A 7,500-nucleotide genomic window follows, 5' to 3' on the forward strand; every position below is an offset into this window, starting at 1 on the left:
CGTTCTCACGCCGCCCTGGCAGAGCCATAGTGGTGCCCTGAAGTGGTGATCAGCCCAGTCATTCTGGAACGGAGGCTAACTACTGTTAAGTCTAAATTACACTATAGTTCCTGGAAATACGATGACGTTATTTAGTAGGAAACATCTTTGCCGGCGTTATCATGTCGTCAAATTTACTTTAGACAGACGGCAATGTTGTCATTAGCTAGCAAAGTTATAATCAAAAATAGATAGCAATGCTAACGTTAGCTAGTTAAAATCCAGTGGCCTCTCCTCAATCTTAGCTAGCTAAAATAGATAGCAATGCTTACGTTAGCTAGTTAAAATCCAGTGGCCTCTCCTCAATCTTAGCTAGCTAAAATAGATAGCAATGCTAACGTTAGCTAGTTAAAATCCAGTGGCCTCTCCTCAATCTTAGCTAGCTAAAATAGATAGCAATGCTAACATTAGCTAGTTAAAATCCAGTGGCCTCCCCTCAATCTTAGCTAGCTAGCTAACGTTATACTGTAGTAAATCTGGCGACTTCAAAAATGATGACAAAAGTTTTTCCTACTAATTATTTGCCTCTTTTTAATGTCATTGTATTTCCAAATCACTGTAACGCCCTCTTCATCAGCGCTCATTGACCAGGCATTGAGAAGAACGCTCAGTCAGACAACAGTTCAAAACAATATTGTGACTAAACATGCAACTCATGAATAGAGAACTATAGTTGACGACCCTTGACTATGCCAACGGTTACGTTTTTCACAAGCCAAGTTCCACAAGCCCAATGCGTACTACGATGGGGGAGTATAGCATTGTCCCATGTGTGTGTTGTACTCATCTCTTCTACTGTTGTCATTACTATCAAATTTATTTTATTTTTTTTTATATAGCCCTTCGTACATCAGCTGATATCTCAAAGTGCTGTACAGAAACCCAGCCTAAAACCCCAAACAGCAAGCAATGCAGGTGAAGAAGCACGGTGGCTAGGAAAAACTCCCTAGAAAGGCCAAAACCTAGGAAGAAACCTAGAGAGGAACCAGGCTATGTGGGGTGGCCAGTCCTCTTCTGGCTGTGCCGGGTGGAGATTATAACAAAACATGGTCAAGATGTTCAAATGTTCATAAATGACCAGCATGGTCGAATAATAATAAGGCAGAATAGTTGAAACTGGAGCAGCAGCACAGTCAGGTGGACTGGGGACAGCAAGGAGTCATCATGTCAGGTAGTCCTGGGGCATGGTCCTAGGGCTCAGGTCCTCCGAGAGAGAGAAAGAAAGAGAGAATTAGAGAGAGCATATGTGGGATGGCCAGTCCTCTTCTGGCTGTGCCGGGTGGAGATTATAACAGAACATGGCCAAGATGTTCAAATGTTCATAAATGATCAGCATGGTCGAATAATAATAAGGCAGAACAGTTGAAACTGGAGCAGCAGCACAGCCAGGTGGACTGGGGACAGCAAGGAGTCATCATGTCAGGTAGTCCTGGGGCATGGTCCTAGGGCTCAGGTCCTCCGAGAGAGAGAAAGAGAGAAGGAGAGAATTAGAGAACGCACACTTAGATTCACACAGGACACCGAATAGGACAGGAGAAGTACTCCAGATATAACAAACTGACCCTAGCCCCCCGACACATAAACTACTGCAGCATAAATACTGGAGGCTGAGACAGGAGGGGTCAGGAGACACTGTGGCCCACTCCGAGGACACCCCCGGACAGGGCCAAACAGGAAGGATATATGTCCTTGGAGTGTGGGACCAGGTTATGGTGCATTAGATATGAAACCAACAAGATCTCATCGTTTCCCTCCCATCATCGTATTATGGATGAACATCTATTTTTGACACACTAAATTCAAATATCATTTTATTTGTCAATACTACAGGTGTATGTCGACTATACTACCTTACTGTGAAATGTCGACTATACTACCTTACTGTGAAATGTCGACTATACTACCTTACTGTGAAATGTCGACTATACTACCTTACTTTTAAATGTCGACCATACTACCTTACTGTGAAATGTCGACTATACTACCTTACTGTGAAATGTCGACTATACTACATTACTGTGAAATGTCGACTATACTACCTTACTGTAAAATGTCGCCTATACTACTTCACTGTGAAATGTCGACTATACTACCTTACTGTGAAATGTCGACTATACTACCTTACTGTGAAATGTCGACTATACTACCTTACTTTTAAATGTCGACTATACTACCTTACTGTGAAATGTCGACTATACTACCTTACTGTGAAATGTCGACTATACTACCTTACTGTGAAATGTCGACTATACTACCTTACTGTGAAATGTCGACTATACTACTTCACTGTGAAATGTCGACTATACTACCTTACTGTGAAATGTCGACTATACTACCTTACTTTAAAATGTCGACTATACTACCTTACTGTGAAATGTCGACTATACTACCTTACTGTAAAATGTTGACTATACTACTTCACTGTGAAATGTCGACTATACTACCCTACTGTGAAATGTCGACTATACTACCTTACTGTAAAATGTTGACTATACTACCTTACTGTAAAATGTTGACTATACTACTTCACTGTGAAATGTCGACTATACTACCCTACTGTGAAATGTCGACTACACTACCTTACTGTAAAATGTCGACTATACTACTTCACTGTGAAATGTTGACTATACTACCTTACTGTAAAATGTTGACTATACTACTTCACTGTGAAATGTCGACTATACTACCCTACTGTGAAATGTCGACTATACTACCTTACTGTGAAATGTCGACTATACTACCTTACTGTGAAATGTCGACTATACTACCTTACTGTGAAATGTCGACTATACTACCTTACTGTGAAATGTCGACTATACTACCTTACTGTGAAATGTCGACTATACTACTTCACTGTGAAATGTCGACTATACTACCCTACTGTGAAATGTCGACTATACTACCTTACTGTGAAATGTCGACTATACTACCTTACTGTGAAATGTCGACTATACTACCTTACTGTGAAATGTCGACTATACTACTTCACTGTGAAATGTCGACTATACTACCTTACTGTGAAATGTCGACTATACTACCTTACTGTGAAATGTCGACTATACTACCTTACTGTGAAATGTCGACTATGCTACCTTACTGTGAAATGTCGACTATACTACCTTACTGTGAAATGACGACTATACTACTTTACTGTGAAATGTCGACTATATTACCTTACTGTAAAATTGTGACTATACTACCTTACTGTGAAATGTCGACTATACTACCTTACTGTGAAATGTCGACTATACTACGTTACTGTGAAATGTCGACTATATTACCTTACTGTAAAATGGTGACTATACTACCTGTAAAATGTTGACTATACTACCTTACTGTGAAATGATGACTATACTACCTTACTGTGAAATGATGACTATACTACCTTACTGTGAAATGTCGACTAGTTCTGTTACAGGTTTAAACAGAAACAAGTTAGATTAACAACATTCAGAACGAGTTAGGTTTATAATAACATTCATTCTGATTGGTCAAGTTTGGGATATGGTTTGGAAAGGCTTAAAACTATTACCATCAAGTATATTCAAGTATTCTCGTGTATTGCTAAAGCATTGTGAACTGCGGTGGCGCAGTGATCTGAGCCATGCGCTTCGTCTCCGAGCAACACCAGTTTGCCCCCAGTGCTGGGCAATCATTTCCTTTTCCTTTTTGTGAGAGGCACATATCGACGTTCTCTGGACCTTTTCAAACGTCCGAAGTCAAAGTCTATTTCTAGTGATCAGGCTCTGCTGTCAAGGATCAAGGTGAAGTGTGTGTGTGTGTGTGTGTGTGTGTGTGTGTGCGTGTGTGTGTGTGTCTCGTGTCCCCGTCTCTCTGAGCGACATGGGGGGGGGACAGTCTTCAAAACACAGAGTCATAAAACATTCAACGTCATTGAAGGCCTCTAACCCGGCTCCAACCCGCTCTACACAACGCGACATCGCTACAACAAAGGACTGTCGTCAGGGGGACGTAGAGCAGGATGCCATTTGCTGGTGAAGTCGAGGTGGAGGGGAACCATTGCCATTGTTATAAAATGGTGGGAAGTGTTTTGAAACACAGTAAGCTTCAGTGATGAGATATTGAACTGTTGTTGTGAGAAATGTGTTTTGACACATTCACTAGAGAGACGAGGTATTTATGTTGTCTATTGTCTGAGAAACACAAGAGGGGAATATCAACAGGTGTCACACTGTATATTGAATGATGCATACTGTATACTCTATGCTGCATTTTATAATGAATACTGCTTACTCTATACTTCATACTGCATACTGCATGTTACATACTGCATACTGCATACTCTATACTTCATACTGCATGTTGCATACTGCTTACTCTATACTTCATACTGCATACTGCATGTTACATACTGCATACTGCATACTCTATACTTCATACTGCATACTGCATGTTACATACTGCATACTACATACTCTATACTGCATACTGCATACTGCATACTCTATACTGCATGTTGCATACTGCATACGCTATACTGCATACTGCATACTCTATACTTCATACTGCATACTGCATGTTGCATACTGCTTACTCTATACTTCATACTGCATACTTTATGTTACATACTGCATACTACATACTCTATACTGCATACTGCATACTTCATACTGCATACTGCATACTGCATAATGCATACTCTATACTGCTTACTGCATACTGCATACTCTATACTGCATACTGCATACTGCATACTGCATACTCTATACTTCATACTGCATACTCTATACTGCATACTGCATACTCTATACTGCATACTGCATACTCTATACTTCATACTGCATACTGCATACTGCATACTCTATACTGCATACTGCATACTGCATACTCTATACTGCATACTGCATACTGCATACTCTATACTGCATACTGCATACTGCATACTCTATACTGCATACTGCATATTCTATACTGCATACTGCATAATGCATGTTGCATACTGCATACTGCATACTCTATACTGCATACTGCATACTCTATACTGCATACTGCATACTCTATACTGCATACTGCATACTCTATACTTCATACTGCATACTGCATACTCTATACTGCATACTGCATACTGCATACTCTATACTTCATACTGCATACTGCATACTCTATACTGCATACTGCATACTCTATACTGCATACTGCATACTCTATACTTCATACTGCATACTGCATACTCTATACTGCATACTGCATACTGCATACTCTACACTGCATACTGCATACTGCATACTGCATACTCTATACTTCATACTGCATACTGCATACTCTATACTGCATACTGCATACTCTATACTGCATACTGCATACTCTATACTTCATACTGCATACTGCATACTGCATACTGCATACTGCATACTCTATACTGCATACTGCATACTGCATACTGCATACTCTATACTTCATACTGCATACTGCATACTCTATACTGCATACTGCATACTGCATACTCTATACTGCATACTGCATACTGCATACTGCATACTCTATACTTCATACTGCATACTGCATACTGCATACTCTATACTTCATACTGCATACTGCATACTGTATGAAGCTGTAACAGACGCTGAATAAAGACTAGGGTGATTCCACGCCAGCGGGAGCCCAAAATATATTTGGTATCTCAGATTGTCCTGCCATTTCTCACATAGGAACTTCACTGGGAGGATGTTTGACCTTACTTAATACATTTGTATCACAAACCATTCTTTTGAAAATCATGATGAAATTGACCCTTTTTTTAGGACATTTCCCCGTATCTGAAAATACAACAAAATATATATATTTTCTGAAACTGCTGGTGTGGTAATCGCCCACTGCTCTGTTTGAAAGAACAGTCGAACACATCACCATGAACTCATACATTATCTCAGACAGAGGAAAGGACAAGGCTAACAGCTAAGGTGCGTAACTTCACCTACTACACCACCTTTAGTCAAAGATGCAGACTGAGCACAAGACCGGAAGCTTTCATTTCACTTCTGATTTCGTGGTTCGTTATGGGTCCTGGATGGAGACACTACACAGGTGATACAGACTGACAGTAGGGACGCTTCCCAAATGGCACCTTGTTCCCTATACAGTGCACTACTTTAGATGACAAAAGTAGCACACTACATAGGGAATAGGGTGCCAGCTCTGGTCTAAAGTAGTGCACTATGTAGGGAATAGGGTTCTATAGAGCTCTGGTCTAAAGTAGTGCACTATGTAGGGAATAGGGTGCCACCCCTGGTCTAAAGTAGTGCACTACATAGGGAATAGGGTGTCAGCTCTGGTCTAAAGTAGTGCACTACATAGGGAGCCGTTTGGGACGCGGGTAGGTGACGGTGGACCACACTTCATCTGTGTCCTAAGCTCTCCCCTGGAGGAGAGATATAACATGAATCTCCCTCGGCGCTGACTTTGGCGTGGTTATCCTAATTAGATGCACTCACCCAGACTCACTAAGGCACACGCCCGAAGGAGTCATTGCAACAACAAAAGAAATTTGACGTTTTTAAATTCTTTAAATTCTATTCTTCTCTTTATTCCAGCTGATTATTCCTTGAATACTTTGTTTTGTCATCTCTGATGTGAATTGTCGCAGTCATTCTGGTTCCTTTTAATTCATGGCTGTCGGTTTAGGAAAATCTGAACAGAATCTGAACAGTACAATTATTGTGTGTGTGTGCACATGTGTGTGTGTGTGTGTGTGTGTGTGTATGGTGGTGTGTATGTGTCGATTATCATTAGGAGAATCTGAATAGAATCTGAACAGTACAATTATTGTGTGTCTCTGTGTGTGTGTGTGTGTGTGTGTGTGTGTGTGTGTGTGTGTGTGTGTGTGTGTGTGTGTGTGTGTGTGTGTATTATAATCCATCTGTATTGTTGTTTTGTCTCTTCCTCCCTGCCCAATATCCGTAATAAGTTATTCAAAATGCAAGCAGCAGAAGCAAACTCATATTTCACAAATATCAGAAAATGTCTTCCTGTTAAAAAGGAAAATGGGAGTTTAATTGTACTCCACGAATGTCTGTTGATGGGTAAACAACACAATTATTTATGAAAGGAAAACCAAATCTTGTTTCTTCCAAAGGTTATTCACTCTGTAATTGAACATTTGACTCATCTGTGTGTTTATTGTATCTTAATTTCAATGTGTTTTTGATGAATTAGAAGTCAGTTAGCTGGTTTTCACTGGCTGAATGCAAATGAATGTATGTGGGCTCAGGAGACCGGTAGGAAATGGAATCATCATATAATATAAAACATTCCAGCAGTGTTTTAGATTCAAGAAATCTATTTGGGATGGAAACACATTTCTATGAATAAATTGTTTGAGATTTTTTTTATTCAACTTCTTGGAACTGAGAGAGACAGAGAGAGGGGAGAGAAATAGGGGGAAAGAGAGAGAGAGGGTGGCAAGACAGAGAGGGAGAGAAAGAGGAGAGAGAGAGAGAAAGA

This window comes from Oncorhynchus mykiss, chromosome 25 (genome assembly GCF_057628025.1).
Source record: "Oncorhynchus mykiss isolate SJ-2025 chromosome 25, ASM5762802v1, whole genome shotgun sequence".
In the NCBI taxonomy this organism is placed as follows: domain Eukaryota; kingdom Metazoa; phylum Chordata; class Actinopteri; order Salmoniformes; family Salmonidae; genus Oncorhynchus; species Oncorhynchus mykiss.